Here is a 20106-nt window from a genome sequence, read left to right as displayed (position 1 = left end):
GGCACTTGAACGCTCCGCACAAGCGTCGTCGGACGAGCGCCGCACAACGGCGCAAAGAACATGCCCAAGGTTCCGCCGCGCGGGAATCTTTCTCACACTGTGGAGCAAGCCACAGGTTTTGAAGAAGATACGCTCCTTTCAAATAACGAAATAACAAAGGGCAGAAGCATAGTTAGAATCAAGCATAGCTTAGCAAGCACACGGTACACGACAAAGTTTGAAACAGCAGCAAAAACTCGCAGAAACAAAAGAAAGTTGCTAACCGGCGTTTGCACGAGTCGTGCATGGGCGGTTCTGAACTTACGGGCGTTGGCAAGACGCAGCGTCTCCCAGCTCTCAGTCATCGATTATTATTCTTGAACATGGTATTCGTAGATATTTAAAATATCCACTAAAACGGCTAAAACGTAAAAAAAGGAGATTTCCGAAGCTTCTGGAACGTGAACGACCATTCAAACGAGCCCAACGGAAGCTGATTGCGATAGCGATGGTCTTGTGCAGTCTTCAAGAGTCTCTTTTCCTTTTTATTTATTGTTATTTTTTAGAACTATACTAAGGAAAATAAATTATATTAGTAACAATAAGAAGTTCACCTAAATAATAATGTAAAACATTACAAAAAGTGAGTAAATCTTAGGTTTTATTTAAACTTTAGGTTGTTTCTTTTTTGTGTAAACCGAAGCCGAAACTAACTCAAGCAACGTTTCCTTCGTCGTAATTGTTTGCGTGTGCGTGTGTGCATGCGCGTGCGTGTGTTTGTGCGCACGCGTGTGGATGCGTCCGCGTGCATGCGCGTGTGCGTTTCTGGTTGTGCGTGCGTGTGCGCCTGCGCGCGGGCATGGGTTTGCGCGTGTGCATGCGTGTGTACGTGCGTGCGCGCGTGTATGTGTGCGACTGCGAGCGCGCAAGCGTCTGTTTGTTCGTTCTATTGCACTGCGCCCGCAAGAAGAACAAATGGATGTCCCTGGACACTGTTAAAACACTAACTTATTGATTGTTCTTATTATTATTATTATTATTATTGTTGGTATTGAAACATAGCCCTGAGATTTTAGACTCAGGGCCCTAAACTTTTATATAGCTGGCTGTAGCTGTATCTATAAATTTTTAAGGCCGACCATGCAAAGCTACAGGGGGCTATAGCCTCCCATTGAATTTCCCATAGACGACCATAGGCCATTTTTTATGGGATGTCTCGGACTGGTTTGTTATGGGATTTGCCTCTTTATGTGTGTGAGTTTTTGTGCATGTCACCATATTCTCAAATGAATATTTTACTCGGGTTGACATGGTCATGAGACAGGTTCTAGCAGCATGTCATGAATATTTGTCAAACATTTTCACAATCTTTTGATTTCATGTTGCCAGATATAAACTCGAGACTAACTGATTTTCTTACTGTACACTTCCATCCATCAATATTTGTAAAAAATGATAGTATAGAGCATTTCACCATGCTTTCCGATTTCTTGAGCATGGAGTGATTTGTAAGAAAATTAAATATGAACTCATATATAAAATTTTGTTTTCAAACATAAAAATTGTATGCAAGAGAGGCACTTAATTATCAGCTATTTGCATGAATTACAACTGACAATATAAGAAACTAGATTGCTAACAACTGTTGCTTTTCAAGCAGAAATCTCACCTGTACATTATGTAAAGGGCCATTTATAAGCTTTCCAAAACCATTTCACATTATTTATTTAGCACCCTCTTCTACACCCTTCTCACATTCTTCAGTAAATATAGGGTGTAACAAGAAACAACACCTTTTTCGGTAAAATTATGAGGTTGTATTCCTAGTTTTAGGGTGTTCAAAAAGTTGTTTGCCTTTTTTTAAAAAAGGCAAACAACAAAACCAGCGTTCTGCACATCCAGGTCGAGATGTTCATTTTCTTTTTCTTTTACGTGTGGCTCGATTTTGAACGTTTCCGTTGCGGTTTTAACCGAAGCTGTTAGCTTTCCTTGGCTCAGGAAATCAGTATCCTAGCACCTAATTAAAACATTACTGAGAATAGCTTAAGTTTAATAAATATATGAGAGACGTCTTGTTTAGGCTCTTCCAAAACACAAAGTCTGAAATATCCAATCTTATCCGATTCAAGCACAAGCTGATCGGGGTGCATGGCTAGCGTGGCAGTTTACTAAGCTGAGTGCATTGATACACCTATAGGTTTTTAAGGTAGAGAAGGGGGCTTATGGTCGGTATACAGGTACACTGGCTGGGTAACGGTGGGTGCGTCTTCCAGGAAAGGGGAGCACCTGCGCCCGATGCACCCGACTACAATTTTTTTTTCTTCGAGTGCAGTTGGGAAGTAAATATGTGGAACAGTAACCGAAAAATCGCGGATGTGGCATTCGCGCTAAGAGTGCCGCGTGGCGACAGGGCGGTATAGTTAACGCGAAGATGACGTCGGCGCTGCTTTCGCATTTTATTTTCATAAAACAACGACGGGCACAATATTTTCCCACTTCTAGTATAATGTTCCAAATGAACATATCACACGGCAGTGCTAGTTAAGAAAATAGCCATTTAAGTCTAACGAGAAAAAAAAACTGAATAAAACGGTGATCGTTTGCTTGCGCTAACAGTGTTCGTGCGATGCACGCACTAATATTCTGCCAACCACTCGCTCGTGATGCTTCTCTCGCTGCCCGTCGTTATGCCAAAGTTTCGTCAACGCGATGAAAGTTTAGATTATCGGTGTCCCTGCGGCGAAACTGAAAATCAGCACCTTTGGCAGAACACTCGCCGGCCGTGTTTATGTTTCCGGCGGCCAAGGTGGAAATCAGCACCGCTGGCCAAACACTTGCCGGCCGTGTTTATGTCTCCGGCGGCCAAGCTGAAAATCAGCACTGCTGGCCAAACACTCGCCGGCCGTGTTTATGTTTCCGTCGGCCAAGCTGAAACTCAGCACTACTGGCCAAACACTTGCCGGCCGTGTTTATGTCTTCGGCGGCCAAGCTGAAAATCAGCACTTGTGGCCAAACACTTGCCGGGCGTGTTTATGTCCCCGGCGGCCAAGCTCAAAATCACCACTGCTGGCCAAACACTTGCCGACCGTGTTTATGTCTCCGGCGGCCAAGCTGAAAATCACCACTGCTGGCCGAACACTTGCCAGCCGTGTGTATGTCTCCGGCGTCCAAGCTGAAAATGAGCACTTCTGGCCAGGCGCTTGCCGGCAGTGTTTATGTCTCCGGCGGACAAGCTAAAAACAGTTTGTGGCCGGACCCTTGCCGGCCTTGTTTATGTCTCCGGTAGCCAAGCACTTAAAGTGGCCAAGCTGTTCAGACACTGGCCAACCGTCGGCCGATCGAAATTCACTTTCTGGTGCTGCTTGGGTGCTTTCTGCAGGCAATGAAATGTCTCTTAGCGAAACATCGGCTCTCACTCTGAGAGTTATAGGACATTCTTCTGCAACATCTTAGGCCAGCTTCAAGCACTTTCGTGTTCTGTTTGGCCTTCACACTTGTCTCGTAGTGCCCAATGCGAGGAGATGGCGGCAAATACCAAGGAACAAAAACTATGTAGCAATGTTTTGGTACAAAGGCATTCCAGTACATGTTACATAAAGTCGCAAAGGAGGCTGGTTTTTGAGGAAGGCAAGTTTTTGAGTGAGACTTCAGTTTCTTTGTGTATTTTTATTATTAATAAAATATTGCGCACTTCCATATAGTTGCTTTCATGCAAGGATCACAGTAAGGAAAGTTTAACTTGTTGAAGATAGTTACTAATTCTACAATTTACAAGGTGAATGAAGATGCCTGTATAAGAGTTTAGGATAAATTCTTGTTATTTTGTTTAACATGCATGTTTCGAATGTGAAAGCACCGGTTCTCCTTTGAAAGTTAAACCTAGAAAAAACTAGGAACAGCGTATGACCGCAAAACTTCCTTTTTCTTGAGATGGTGAAGAGTGTAGAACATTTACATTAGTTTTAAATTATAGCATGAACGTAATTGAGCTGGTAGTATATCTCATAAATAATTATTTTATCACATAACAAGCACATGCATATACCTTCATGTACAGGACGGGGTTTTAGGAATACCGCATCAACAGTTCTATCTGAAGTTTGCAGAAATAATTACTGATGAATAATCAATCCAAAGAAATAACGAGAAGTTTGGGAGCTTCTAAAAGGACAATATTGAGTGATTTCTGCATTTTGACCTCAAAGTAAAAATAAGCGCCAAGTTCTTTCACAACTGTACTCGCACAGACACTTTCCTACTGCAGAATGCAGGAGGTGACCAAACTCTTGAGACAAAGCCAACAGAAAAATATTTAACAAGGCAAAACTTTTGCTTAACTGCAAATATGCTACTTCTCACAAAGAAAATGGCAAAGAGAAAAACAAATGAATCTGTCCTGTAGCCCACTCTAAAAACAACAAATAAAAGTACTGCATTCTAGCGGTCCAACTGAAGTACACTAGCTGCCGCACCCAGTATCAGAATAGTCGTGTAATTCATAATACCCACGAACATAGCACTGGAAGTACACGCTCAAATTAAATTATCTTTACGGTTGTCAGGAGAGGAAAAACAAAGGCTTAATCAAAATCCACGCATATGACCTTGATAGAATCATCCATGCTAGACTAAATAACAAGATCACAGTTCTTCATATTAAGAAGAACCATCCCCTGTTGCATCTGCTCATAGAAGGTTTGGCGCTTCTTTTGGCTGTAGGTGCCAGCCTCGCCAGTCTCCAGAAAATCACAGGTTGAAAGCCTTTGCAGTCATCACCTCTCCTTGAGTGCCTTTGCAGTCAAGGAGTCAAAGAGTGCATTTGCAGTCATCACCTCTCCCTTCTTGTGACATTTGATTTCGATCAACTTGCCTGGTCGTGCCCCCTCGAACACAACGCCATCAGGGGAGCAGCCGAGCCAGGGGTTTTGTGGCGAAACAACGACTCCACACTTCAAAATGTTAACTTGTCGGGTCTTCGCATACTTCTTCCGTGACTTTGGCTCGTATCGTAGACCATGGGGTGTTGCGGCATTGCCACGGAATGATGGCTGCATTATGGAAGGCACCTTCTTTTCCCAGTCTCACAACTTGTAGGTAGAGAGGGGGTAGCATGTTGTTCCTGCAGTGAAATGTAGCAAACAGGTTGTTCCTGGCTTACCATTCCAGTAAATACAGCACACAACGTAACAAAATCCGCCTCTCTTGTAGCCTCGTCCCTCTAGAGCGACAAACACCGGTTTTTGTTTGGCGACACCACAAAGTTCCGTGTCGCCGATGCGGTCCCACTGCAAGGACCGACAACCGCGACAGTCGCCGACAAACGATCGGCGACGGACGAGTTCTTGTCTGACGTTGGACTTGAAGCGCAACAAGCAGTCCCACTGAGGAACAACTCTCGGAGACAAACTTATCCTCGTCGCCCGTTTATGCCTTCTGCTGCCTCCCTTCCCACCCTTCTACCCTTCCTCCCGGAACGAGAAGCCCTTGGCGGCCACTCCTCGTTCCCGGCCCCGCAGTTCCGGTCCCTCGATTGCACGTAGTGGTCGCGGGCGCGGCATGCTCGCTGGCGCCAGGCGCGGTCGTGTTGCGAAAAGGAATTCGTTGTGGCTGGTTTTGCTCGCGAAAACTTTTTGCGCGAAGTGGTACTTCGGGACGCCGAAGTCTACGCCCCTGCAGCAGGATGGCTACACCCTTGTGCAAAGACTGGCCAAAGTAAGACCGCTCACCACGAAGTAGGACACGACGTTCCGCGGCAAGCCATTCCGGCAGACAAGAGATTTGTCATCACGTTCTGTGATAATCGGGATGCCGTATTTTCTACCAAAGAACGCCTGCCCTCGGTTATTCGAATATAAAGTTATAAACATCCTCAAAATCAGTGTGAACCTCCGAAGCGCTCACCTAGAATGCCTCGAACGGTCGAAAAAAGGAACGATTCGGGTATTTCTAGTTCGGAAAAAGTTTGGTGTCGATTGTCACGACTGTTTACGGAAAGTCGCCAACGGCAAATGAACAGAACCGGAAGCTTTAATCAAGAAATAAAGTAATCGCCTCCACTTTCACCGTGTTTGTCGGCGCGTTTTATACCCAAAGAGCAAAACACAAAAACCGTGTCGCCAGACTCTGTCTGTGTATTTTGAAGACAGCTGCAGTCCCAATAGAAAAAAGGTTTCCTTGACCCCGTGTTCTGCGGTGTTTCCGCCAGTTGGGACGGCGGACTCCGACAAACAAGCTGTCTGTCGGCGTCGTCTGTCGCTCGTTGTCGTGTGTCGCTGTCGTTTGTTGCTGTCTGCCGCTCTAGCGGGACGCGGCTATTGCATGTCGGGTTACAGGCAGCACTAATTCAATGCACCAGGCATGCTTCTTAGGTCATACATCACACGCCCAGGAACATGAGTTTGGAAACTACAAAAGCACGCACCAAACCACTTGCACGGTAGCCAGGCTTTTGCTCCCGGGTGTACATCCTGACTAAATAAGACCAATGTCGCTTATCTGGTAACTCAGTAAAGATTCGTTCACCAAGTGAACTGGTTTCTATGGGAGGAAACCAAGTGAATGCTCTTCCGCTTTGGTTTGAACTATTAAACCTTTTGCTTTCTGCATGGTGTGGACACAGGAGAAAAATGCAGACAAATTCACCATGACTAGGCAGAACTGCGAAGGAACAAGGAAGTTCTTGAACTTTCCGTACTCCGAAAACCTTTTTTGAAGGTGAGCTGCACCTACCGTGTGGAAAAGCAACTAGACGAATGGTAGTTTCCAAATAAAATATTTATCTTAAAACTTTGATTATTTTTAACATTCTTAATGTTTCACGTTATAAACAGTTGAAACGTACGCAATTACAGTATGGCAGTTATCCAAACCTTTCCAAGACTCAATGTTTGGTTTTTTTTTTTGAATCCTTATCTAGATAAAGATTCGTCCCATTACCGGTTATTAATACACGATACACTTGTGTGTAATCCGGCAGCGACGTTGCATCATCCAGGCTGCCTTGTTCTCTTTTGTATCACGAAGCATGGCAGCGGCTGTTTCGACAGAGACAGCGACTTGCTGATCGTAGAAAGAAGAGCAGCCTTCCGGAGGAGAGGCCGGAACTGCGGCAAGCTTTGCCAAAAAATCACTGCCTTCGGCGCACTGTATGACCTGCCGGTACTTCTCGTCCAGCCTTAATGGTTCTGAGACACTGGAAATAGACCACAAGCCAAGCTATACAGTGAACATGATCAAATAGAGTGTCATGAAAGTGGCTCAAGCGAAAGTGATGCATAGAGATTCTGCAACGTGAACTTTGCTTGTTTTTCTTTACTATGAAACACAGACAAAGCGCTCATGTCTAGTATAACTTTTATTGAAATACTTGTCTTATGCAGACCCTACACTGTTACAGCTTGCCTGTATAATGATGGGATGTGAAACACCAAGCTACTATGAGAGAGATGTTTGTACAGTCCACCAAATGCTGGTCCATTTTTAAATCTGAGATTATCTTACTTACTGCACCTGCTACATTCTAATTCGTACATACTGCACATACTAGTCCGAGGTTAAGGCTCGTTCCCATAGTTGCGAGCGAGTGTAACTAAGACCGCTCACTACGACATGCGTAACCCGTCATGGGGAAGCTGGGGAAACACGAAAAGTATCTTCCTTGCTTCCTCTGTCGCCTATGGGTAGAAATGACAGCTTTCGGAAAAACAAAACGATCAACAAACTGTTGTGCAGTGCATGTGGCCCCTCTTAGTGAAGCGAATGTTGTGCCGGCGACACACCAGCGAACGTAGTTGCAATAATAAGGCACCCGGAAAGTAATGAGTTTTAGTTAGAACTTACCCAAACAAAGGCGACGGCCAATGGGATATAATAAAAATTGTTCTTGATATTTTCAAACCCTCGTTGAAATAACAATTGATGATAACAAACGGCCCATATTTTTCAACAGATCCAGCGTGTTTGGCGAATGGTGCGATTACAAAGCAGGGAGGAAAGCAAAAAACAGTGTTGAATCAACATGCATTATTGCGATCATAGCGAAAGCTGGCTTTGCCGAGTACCACGACAAAACATTTGTGCTAAATACTCTTTACCTCAGAAATTGGAACTGAAAGACCAAAGCATTTGCAGTGATGTGATTGGTCATAGTCATTTTGGAGCAGCTATTGGAGCAGCCAAAAGTTCATTTCGGAGAAGCAAAAAGAACTTTTGGAGCATAACCGCACACTTCATTTTAATTTCTATCGCTGCAAATGTGTGTAGGAGAGCATATACGAGCTGTTTAGTTGCGTGTGGAAGCACCGGACACGGTAACAAGAAGACGACTGACGGAAGGACAGCGCAAACTGCCGTGAATGATTATTTTAGGTACGTAATCCCAATAAACAAATGTTAAAATACAATAATTTTTGACACTTAGATTTATGTGTCCTTCAAGTTCTATGGGGGGGGGGGGGTTGTAACAAAGCTGCAATTCATAATTCTGATAAAAAACAAAGCATAAAAAATAAACCTACAAAAGCTTGGACCACGTCTCGCTCTGGAGAAGGACCTTTTCCGTTAGCACGCGGGTGCGCTGCGGCGAAGCAAGACACACAACATCGCGACGCCTAGTTCGCAATTGTCGGTTCACTGCAGCACACCAGTATGCGGTGAGAAGTGCACTCGACAAAGCTAAGTAACCCACCAGAACAGACCACGAGACTTATTGCGAAACTTCCGAGTACTGTCAGTGCTTGGTGCGAAATCAAATCGAATAATAAGTTATTTGAGGCGATTATCGAAAGTCCTGAAAACCCGCACGAGCCTACCCTAACGATCCGGCCCAGTGGCGAGGACTGCAACTGTTATATTTTCAGTATTTTTTAAAGTGAACTTAAGTGCTGGTGCAATGTTGCCGCAAATTCCTCACAATTTGGTCAAATGTAGAAGGGTAAGCACTTTGGCACAAATGGCGCGGCAATCACATCACCGCATTTGCCGCTCCCCCAACCCCGGTATCCCCGCCCGATCAGCGACATCATTCCACACAGCACAACCAAGCAGAGCAAACTTCCCCCTTATGCTTACGGGATCATCACCCGACCCGTCAAGCCTAGCCACCCCTTCAACAAGTGGCCAATGGTTGGATAAAAAGAAGTAAAGCGGAAAATACTTGTCCTGTTGGTATCTTCAGTCACTTATGAATGCCATCCTCGAAGAGTCGAATACACTCACACGTCCTAGGCGCAGATTCCTGCACTGGATTGCAGCACACACACAGACAGGGATGTAAACAAAACAACAAAGCGGCATTTCAGCGTAATCCCGTGCTTACAGTGAGAGAAAGAAAGCTAGGACAGCTTTCCTACTTCGGTAGAGGGAAGCTAGGTAGTCACATCTAGTTGTAAGCAGTTGCAATCTCACTCAATCTGAACTGTGTGAAACAACCTTTGTACTGTACTTATTCGACAAAAAATAAACAAGTAAATTTTTAGCTCACCTGCATGACCGATCAGCCCGCCTCCTCCTCCTGTAAAAAGAAAAAAAAATTGGATTTAGTGTGTAAACAATACACTAAATCTTGCCTCTATGTCTTGAAGGCTCAGCGAACAATGTTTGAAAGCTACATTAAGTCAAATCTCGAGGTTTCTAATACATAGACAAAACTGAAATTCAACCAAAACATGTGGCTGCATATTAAGCAATAAAATAAATAGACATAGCAACAGTCACTACTTATCACTGTGTAATGCCACCCATTACCTTTGATAGAACGGCTTGTTAGGACCTCATAACATTGCGACACCATATTCATAAAGTTACTGTACATAAAATTTAATAAAATCACATGAAAAGTTCAACAACCTGAAGGATACACTTCCTTAAATTGTTATCAAAGCAGACAGAAAGCAATGAGGAAGGTTAGGACATACGAGGGGCATATTGATAAAAAAACCTTACTTTTTGCCGGAGGTTGGTAGGTATGGCCTTCTCGACATATTGCCGCGATCATACCCAGTCGAGCCGACAGCGCTCTTAATTGCCTCACGCGCATGTCACGCGCATCACTGCATAACATTTAATATTTTTTTTTTTTTTTTTTACCATAGGTGGATGATTTTAGAAGGTTGGAGAACCGTGTAGTTTGCTCATGTTCAGAGTGCATAGTTCCCGAACGATAGAGTTAGAGTGTTTTAGGCTGCCAGGGAAGACACAAAAAAAGCCGCGGTGCGCCGTCTGGAATCAGTCTATCGCAAACGCTCGAGTCAGCCTTTTTGCCGACATCAACACCCCCGATGCCTGCTGTCTGTTTTCTGCTGTGTCACAGGTTCGCCAGTAAACTTTAGTTCCTTCAGTTCTTCACTGCCATGTAATTTGTCATTTGTGACAATTTGGTGAAGGTACGGGGTATTACTGAAGAAACTAAAGTTTACAGGCAAATTTTTACCACAACAAACGACAAAGGGCTTGCAACCGATTGCCGCTGACAACACCATTCAGCAGATCGGAATGAATTTTCTTGGCCTATTCCCACCACTAATGCAAGGACACGGGTGGATAATCGTCGCGAAGGATTACGTTGCACGATATGCCGCGAAGAAAGCCATCCCGTTGGAAACTGCAGTGAAATTCGCCGAATTCTTCGTCAAGTGCAGTGTCCTCCGACACAGCGCCCCCACAGATCTGTACACAAACTGACGATCCTGGTTTGTGGCGCAGCTAACTCAAGAAATCCTTCGGCTCAGCCACACCAGCCATCGTCGCACCACTGCGTACCACCTGCAGACCAACGGGCCGTAAGAGCGTTTGAACAAAACGCTCTTTCAAACTCTTTCAACGCTCTTTCAACGGCTCAGCCACACCAGTCGTCTCTTTCAAAACATTGAAAGAGACGACTGGTGTGATGCTCTTCCAGCTAGTTCAGGGCCGGAAGGTGACGACTATGCTCAATGCGATGCTGCCACACGAGCCAGCTGATGACAGGTGCGGCGACGCCTAGGTGGTTGCTCAATGGGCAGAAGACCGCTAGCTTGCCCGGTACATATATATGTAGAATTGATCACCTAACAAGCGCCCATCCCCATGTTTTTCTGGATTATCTCCAAATATTGAGTGGGCATTTGTTCTCGGTATTTTAGGGTAAGTAAAACTAACCTAACAAGCGCTCATCCCTTAATTTCTGCTATTATTTTCATATTTTGAGGAGGCGCTTTCTTGGTATTTTACGGTAATTTTACATCTACCAATGAATAAATGAGCACGTGGAACACAAACAGCAAATACGGCTTTACATTGGCCAAGTGTGCCCATTCAGCATAAAGCTCCGACATCGCTCCCAATCACCAGCTTTGAAGGTTCTCACTAGCCGCGTTGGCATAAATGCAACTTCAGCATATCAACTGCAATCGTTCTTCAAATGAAACCGACGCGTCAACGTTTACATGAATGCGCATCAAGCCCTACGCGAAGGTGGTGCCACAACGTGTCAAAGCTCAAAGTTAAAGCTGCGTTTCCGGCACCAGCCGCACCACGCGACGTTTTCCGGTGCATTGCATGTGAAGGCCTTTCGATGCTTTCGGTGAACGTAAAGATTAGAGATAAAGATCGTGCCCGCTCTCTTTGATACTGTGGAAGAGGTTATGACACGGAAAAACGTCAAAACCGAAGCGTTTCGGGCTCCGGGCCGTCGTGCCACTCTGGACCAGAGGAGACGCGTATGCACACGCTGTGGCGAGCGAGATCGTTTCCAAACGCCCTGAGGAAGCTGCAGCGCATCGCCTCGCTGGCAGCCAGGAACGGCACCGAGGTAGGAGCTGCTCGTTCTGCGCTACCATGCAGTGCTCGGAGCTCTCGGCGTCGTTCGTGCTTGCGCCGAAACCTTTAGGGACTCCCTCGGACGCGCAAGTCGGCTCGGACGGGGGCTGCCCTCATCGAGTAGCTCAGCTAATTCCGCTCACTTATGAAGGCAACAAAAGTTTGCTTTTCTCCCTGGGGGAAAACTGCGGGCGACAATACAGGACGGCTCTCCGCGCCGCCGAAGAGGTTGGCCGCCGCCATGTTCTCAGCTGTTCACTCGCTCTTGCAGCGGGTGCCTTCCCATAAGCCTCCCCGTTCCGAAATGCGATGCGACATCCGTTTACACGGGCTGAATGAATGCGCATCTGCCATCTCGATCTACCTCCGTCTATCAACTTGAATGCGAAGTACTTCCTTAGCGCATTATTCCGTGTACATGACCACATTGAATGCGACAACTTCAATCGGTACAACTAAGTAACATTCATAGCCGCGTTTACATGAATACGACTTCAGCACGTCGACCCCAATCGTCCTTTGAATGAAGCCGACGCGGCAATGTTTACATGAATGTGCACCAAGCCCTATGCAAAGGTGGCACCACGCCGTGTCAAAGCTCAAAGTTAAAGCTGCGTTTCCGGCACCGGCCGCACCCCGTGACCAACTTTTCGGGTGCATCGCACGTGAAGGCCTTTCAACGCTTTCGGCGAGCGGAAAGATTGCGCAAGCTGTCTTCGATGCTTTACAAGAAGTTACGAAACGGAAGAAACATCAAAACACGAAGGTTTTCGGCTCCGGGTCGGGCCACCGGGCCGCTTTGGGTCAGAGGCGCTGTGCGTGCACACGGCGTGGCGAGCGAGATCTTTTCCAACCGCTCCGCGGGCTCAACCTTGCTTCTCCTTGCCAAACCTTGCGAACTGCGACCGGACCCCGAAGCCGAAAAGCTCTGGCTCAGCGAGGAACGGTACCGAGGCAGGAGCTACTCGTTCTGCACTACCATGCAGTGCTCGGAGCTCGTCGTCCGTGCTTGTGCCGAAGCCTCTAGGGACTCCCTCGGTCGTGCAAGTTGTATCTTGCAAGGCTTGAAGAGGGGCCGCCCTCACCGAGCAGCTCAACTATATTCCGCTCACTTAGTTTGGTAATAAAAGCTTGCGTTTCTTCTCGGAAGAAAACTGCGGGCGACCACATGGGACCGCTCTCCGCAGCCAGAGCCTTCCCATAATCCTTTCCATTTCAAAACGCGATGTAACCTTCATTTACATGGGTTGAATAAATGAGCATTTGCCATCTCAATCCACCTCTGTCTAGCAACTTGGATACAATACGCCTCCCTAGCGCATTATGTCGTTTACATGACTGCATTGAACGCGACAAGTGGATTCGATGCGATTAAGTCGCAGCTACTGCCACCAGAGATCACAGTTAGACACCAGAGGAATATGCTGTTAAGATGCAACGTGCTTACCGACCTCTAAATAATCAATATGTGAAAAAAAATGTAATCAATATGGTTTGTTTTTATCACTTAACAACACTCAAGCCTAGGCGGGAAACAAAAACCTGTGTCTCAGGACGGGCGTACAGAATAAAAGACACTTATAAGATGAATTTGTCCCTACCTATGCTTGGCGAGCGCAGAATTAAAGCAGGCGCCTGTCAGCTGCTTGAGGATAGCTGCCTGCGCCTCAGGTGAAGGCTCCAGCGTAGGTTGGAGCTTCTTTACATGGCAGAACATCATGTACGGCACAGGATTGCCATACAACGCCTTTCCAGGGGTCTTTTTCCACGCGCACTCCTTGTCAGTGCAGCTGGGATCTTCCAGATGCTGCATTTCCTTTCTGTGAAATGAAACCGAAACTATAGAGCTCGCACGGCTTACAAGTAATCAGTGACGCGTCTGTACTGTGCTTTGAGTATGCAATACAGTGCATCATAGACGCGAAATACTATCATGCTAGAAGCAGGTCCGTTGGTTTAAAAATGGGACCGTACTACGATCGCGCCAACGTTCTGTGCGCCTATGAAACCCGGCGCCGGCAACAGAGAAACACTTAGGGGCTACCCTACGCACGCGTTTTATCCACTACCGTGAAAATAGTTATCGTGTTTCAAAGCGGCGACACCTGCGTGCGATATCAGTACACGACGCGCCTGCGCTCAAAAGATACGAGCGAGCAATAATCAGAGCCGCCGCAAGACTGCACTGAACTCGCGCTTGCCGTACCGTGTTGTGCAGGTTGCTCGGTGCCTACCTGTTGCAGTGAATAAGCGTGGCGACAGCGTGCTTGCAGCATTCTGATGATCCCGCCACGCACGAGCAGACGGCACTGTCCACACGGAACTTTAGGCCTTCTCGTGCGACAAGTTTCACGGTGATCTCATGCGGATCGCCTCTGACGCTGCTCGTTGCGAGGCACAACGCCAGTATTTGAACGCTGTCCTTGGACGACGATGTTTTGCCGCAAAGAAACAGATGCCCGGCCTGTAACAGAAGGTCTGCTTCCTCGTAGCGTCGCGATTATATCGTAGCGTTAGCATATTCCAAAATACTCGTAAGGAGCAGGGCTCTCGCCGTCCAACCGAACCTCACTAACTCGGCCATTTTAAAAATGCAGCGGCGCCCCCTATAGTGGTTTGGAGTCGCGAATAGAAAAAAAAGGCGGCTTTGGGAAGGCGGGGGGAGAACCTTCATTGTACGAATTTTGGGCTGAAATATGAGTCACAATCGGCAAAAAAACGACGTTTTCACGAGCTCAGTAAAAGTCACCGTAGCTAATCGGAGCTAGCAACAGGATTTGGTTGCTCGAAAGAATGTTCACGTCTGCTCGTGCCACGCCCACGCCACTTCATACCGAAAAACTCGGAAAATGGCGGTATGTCAAAAATGTATTTAAGGTAAGAAGTACAAGATACTCGGAATTTTAATTAAAATAGAGAATCAAATACTCTCGATCAAAGGTATTTGCAAGAGACCAAGATACTTCAAAAAGTATTTAAGATACAGTATCTAGAGTATATCAGATAGGCAGAAGTCTGTTTTAACGATGCTAATTGCCGTACGAAATTGATTTGTGATCTAGATTGCAGTTCAAGCCGTCAGCCTGCTGATGGCATTGAACGAGACGGTCTAAGTTTAAGTGGACTCTCTTTAGCCAACGACTTCCGTCAAAAACTTTGCAAATTTAGTTACTGCGAACTGTAACTCTGACCTGCGCAAATACATAGGCAGCCGTAATAGTTCTTTTATATTTCTGGAACCTGTTACGAATGCCGAGATATTGTTTCACTTGTATACAGTTAAAAATAACCTAAGTTTGATTGTGACGATATAGAAAAACTCCCATTAAAGCACGTTACTCACACACGTTCACCGTAGTAGCGCACATTTTAAATTTGTTTTTTCATCTGGTATATTTCCTAGAACTAGCAGAAGTATCCGTTTTATATAAGAAAGAAAAAAAAACTATTTTAGCCATTGTCTATCAATCTCAATACAGATGTTTTTTTTGCGCGACACAAGGGACAATCACAAGCGAGTAGACACGGCCAAGCTTGTCCGTGTCTACTCGCTCGTCGCGCAAAATACTTCAAGACTGCATCATGAACCAACTAGGCCAACAACAAGTTTTAATCTCAATCCTTCCAATATCTTCCGAAGGCATAGAAAAAGTTATACAGTCCCGTCTCGCACATTTCTCAAATAAGTATGATTTACTGTCACCATCTCAATTAGGTTTCAGGAAACGCCGTTCAACGGAGTTAGCTTTGTTAGTTATAAAATAGTATGTACTACAAACTTTGGAAGCCAGAAAACTGATAGCTGGCGAGTTTATCAATTTTTCCAAAGCATTTGACTTTGCCAACCATTACATCCTACTAATTAAACTCGATTACTGTGGTATTCGAGGTCTACCTTTATTACTCGTTAGTTCATATTTGAGTTACCGCTTTCAATTTGTTAACATATCTGGAAATTCATCGGATCAGAAAGATATAATTTCATGTGTTCCACAGGGAAGCATACTGGGACGTGTTCTTTTTAACTATAAAATCAACCATATTTTAAATATGGATGCTGAACTTGTAATGTATGCTTACGACGCCAGGATATTTTTCTGCTCCTTGAACAGTGATGAGCGTGTAGAGGCTGTTAATTTTACTTTATTAAGGTTAGAGACATGGGCACTGGATTGCCGGACTGAGCCATAACACTGATAAAACGAAGGCTATTATCTTTCGTCCTAAAAATAAACAAGTTTATACGGACTGGACAAATCTAATTTAATTAAAGGTTCATAGAAATTTAAATAACTTTAAAATGCTCTGTGTAGTTTTTTCTACTTATATGTCATGGTACAGTCATATTAATTATTTGATTTCAATATTGTTCGACGTACCGAAACAACTCAAATTTTCCAATTGCAGTTAAAATAATTATTTATAATGCGCTATTTATCCCCACTTTAAGTTATTGCACCATTGTCTGTGGTACAACCACGGAAATTAAGCATTGTAAAATTCACCTTCTTCCAAAAAAAAAAAATCGTGAGAGCTATCTACAATGCCCCTTATAAATCTCACACTGAGACCATGTTTAATTTATTTTTTTATTCATTGATCCTTTGGGAGGGATGATGTCACAAGGCCGCTGTAGGGGTAAGGGGGTTGAGGGAGGGGGGGGGAGTGTCTGGTTTTTACGGAAGTGGCATCAGTTCCGCCGTCTTTGGTCTTCGGTGTCTTCTACAGCACCAAGTCATGCAGGGTATCCTGGAGCAGTCGAAAGGAAAGATTGAGTCAGCCTACACTATCCTGGTCAGACCGCTAACGCTACCAAAAGTGCCGAGAAAGTGTCTACTGGCTGGTTGATCGAAGAAGTGTTGAGCGACGGTTGCATGGTCGGAACGGGGGATGTATACAATCGTGTCCCGGCATGTCGTGAATGCGGAGCAATCCCATGCATTGTAGGAAGCCGAGGAGGACGACGGCGCGCGAGGGGGCAGAAGCGGTGGCCGGCGGCCCGGTGCGCGTGACAGTGGCACGAGGAGTTCGGACAAGGCACGGTCAGGACAACGACAGCGACTGCCAGGCCCAGAACCAAGACGCCGAACAGTAAAACGATTTGAATCAATCCTTGCTTGTGTGACTTCTTGGGAGGGCGGACCAGGCAGGAACCGATTGGGCAGCGTTCAGCGTGGTGTAGAAGGGTAAACGCTAACGATGCCCCCCAAGACGAGGTCGACCCCCAATAGGGACGAGGACGACTCGTCTGAGAGCGGAATTCAGGAACCATCTGACGCTGCGGGGGCCGGAGAAGGCTCTGGTACGCGAGCATTTCCAGATGCTGGGATTTTACCACCAGCTCCAGCTGGAGGCGCGGCAGACATCGGCGAGTTTATGCGCGGCATGACAGCGATGATGGAGACGTTCTCGCGACAAATTGCGACGGCTCCAGGAGTCGCGAGTGCCGCGCCTACGTCTCTGCCCCGACCGCGGTTGTCCCTACCGACGCCGACCTTCGCGGGATAATCCGACGGGAAATCGGTCCACGATTTCTTACAGGACTAGGACGCGTATGTAGCCGCGTTGGGAGCATCAGACGAAACGGCCTTGATGCAGATCGTGCCGATCGCGTTAACGGGCGACGAGTCGCGCTGGAGACGGTTGCAACGACCGTTTCTATCGATGGCGGACTTCCGGACGCGGTTTAGGGATGAACTTTTGTCCCCTGATTACGAGATGCGGATTAGGGACGAACTAGCTAATCGCACTCAGCACCCCGACGAGAGCCTCGTGGAGTACGTTCGCGCGCTCCAGGAGCTCTACTCGAGGGCCGAACCATCCGCGTCTAACGCAGAGAAGGTAGCTAGAGCGATACGGCAATGTCACCCTAGGTTCAAAGCCTATCTGCACGGACGGGATTTCGCGGATCTGGAGGCACTTGCCAGAGAGGCGCGAACTGTCCAAGCGGGCTTGCTCGCTGAGTTGCAGTACCGCCCCCCTCCGAGGGCCGAGGAGTCCCTAGAGCCAAGATGCGTGTGGGCAGGACGCGCCGCAGACACTCACATCGAGTCGCGGACAGCGTATGCGGCCATTGCGGAGCGCGGTCACGGGGTAACTATAACGCACCGGGCTTTGGGCCCCTTCGGTTACGAGCAAAGGCGCAGGGCAGCCAACGCAGACTCGGCCCGAGTGCAGACCTGTAGGGGTGGCGCAGTGGTCAACCACCGCAGAGTCGCGGGAATCATGACTCACCGCGGTTTGCCACAGATGAAGTGTAGCGTGAGAGTAACGATGGACATGTTGCGCGTAACGACCGGCCACAAGTCAGGTGTTACAACTGTCACCGTCTTGGGCACATCAGGCGGCATTGCACGTGGGTAGCGTCTGGTTCTCAGGGTTCTCAGGGAAACGCCAGAGGCCGGCGCCACTAATCAGTTCCTCTGAGTCGAGGTTGCCGGCCGCTGCCGAGGCCCAGTATCAGTGTGCCGACAGGGCGGAAATTGTGGCCGGTGACCGCGTGGCGATGGCCCCGTCGGCGTCTCGGGCTCAGAGCACGACACCTGAGAAGGGCCCGTACGTGCGTGTAGAGATCGGTGGTAGAGAATATTCGGCACTAATTGACACCGGTTCTACCCTTTCCCTAATTGGCGATAATGTGTACCAGGACTGCCGTAACAGGAACCTTAGCGCGCGGGAACTTGTAACTCCGCTGCGTTGAGCGACAGGATTGGCCGAAGCGCAAGGGGCGATGCGCCTTGGCCTTGACGGCAGACGAAGGAGGAAACGTTTCGTTTACTTGCCCGGTATGTCGATTCGTGTTATTTTGGGGCAGGACTTCGTCTGTCGTGAGGGCATAATCCTGGACTTGAGGAACAACGGGTATCGTTATAGTGCGTTTTCTCCTCTTATTCCCTTTGTTGCCCCATAATCTCTGGTGCAGGGAATGGAGCGTTCACTCGCTGCGTCACACCAGGAGCAGGTAGTAGCTGCGCAAGTCGTGCCCGGGAACGTCGAAATGATAATTGCGTCTTTCGATGGGCCCGCCGACCAACGGCGGATGCTAGCGAACGCCTTGTCCCAACACGCAGCTATGTTTACCGAGAGACCGGGGCTTACTACTGTTCTACAACATAGGATAGATACAGGAGAGGCCAGGCCGTGGGGGTGTAATCCTAGACCACTAAGCGTACATAAACGGGCCCTCCTAGACGCGGCTCTCGAGGAGATGCTGGACACAGGGGCGGTGCGGCGACCGCAGAGTCCCTGGGCGTTTCCAGTAGTTTTGGCGCCAAAGAAAGACGGCACTGCGCGCCTTTGCGTTGATTACCGAAGACTTAATGAGATCACTAGAAGGGACGCGTATCCTTTTCCCTCTATTGAGTCTCTAATGTATTCGCTTGGAGGCGCGAGGGTTCTCACCACGCTGGATTGTAGCAGTGGCTTTCTCCAAATCCAGGTGGCGCCAGATGATGTCCAAGAGACGGCGTTCACCTGTTACATGGGGTTATTCTAGTTTACGCGTCTTCCGTTTGGGTTGTCGAACTCGCCGTCCAGTTTCCAACGGCTCATGGACATCGTGCTGGGCGATGCGAACTTTAACTTCGCCATGGCCTACATGGATGACGTTGTGGTATTCTCCAAGTAGTTCAAAGAGCACCTAACTCACCTAACTCATCTCGAGATCGTCTTAAGGCGAATGAGTGAGGCCGGTCTAACAATTAATCCAAAAAAGGTGCAACTGGCCGCCTCAAAGGTAAATCTCTTAGGCTTTGTCGTAGACAATGGTACCTTGAAGCCGAACGATGAGAAATTGAGGGCCATTTTCGATTATCCACCACCGCACGATGTATAGAGCCTTCAAAGGTTTCTGGGGATGGTTGGCTTTTACCGACAGTTCATCCCGATGTGCGCGGAGCTAGCGCGGCCATTGAATCTGCTGCTCCGGAAAGGCTCAAGGTGGGTCTGGGGTCCAGAGCAGGGTGCTGCCTTCTCTTCTCTCGCGAGGGCAATAGCAAGCACCGCTAGCCTTCGGTTACCAGATCTTAATCGGCATTTTGTTGTGCAGACAGATGCGAGGGACTACCGTGTCGGGGCAGTATTGCTACAGGAGCACGGTGGACAGTTGCGCCCTGTGGCATTCGCTAGTCGAACGCTCACACCGTCGGAACACAAATACAGCGTGACGGAAAAGGAGGGGTTGGCCGTCATGTTTGCTCTGAAGAAGTTCGACCTCTATTTAGATGGTACGACTTTCGTTATTCAGACGCAGCACTTACCTGGATTCAGAGGCTAAAAGAGCCCGCGGGGAGGCTGGCCCGCTGGGTACTAACCTTGCAGCGCTACTCGTAC

General features: G+C 47.3%; 1 pseudogene; it reads right to left on the bottom strand.

Moving 5' to 3' along the window:
- Positions 1-4607: 4607 nt before the first annotated feature.
- Positions 4608-14359, bottom strand: LOC115317524 (annotated as a pseudogene).
- Positions 14360-20106: the final 5747 nt, after the last annotated feature.

The sequence above is a fragment of the Ixodes scapularis genome, unplaced genomic scaffold (assembly GCF_016920785.2).
Source record: "Ixodes scapularis isolate PalLabHiFi unplaced genomic scaffold, ASM1692078v2 PGA_scaffold1__304_contigs__length_218370807, whole genome shotgun sequence".
In the NCBI taxonomy this organism is placed as follows: domain Eukaryota; kingdom Metazoa; phylum Arthropoda; class Arachnida; order Ixodida; family Ixodidae; genus Ixodes; species Ixodes scapularis.
Note: the sequence above shows the minus strand (reverse complement) of the source record. Positions and strands in the feature narration are given on the sequence as shown.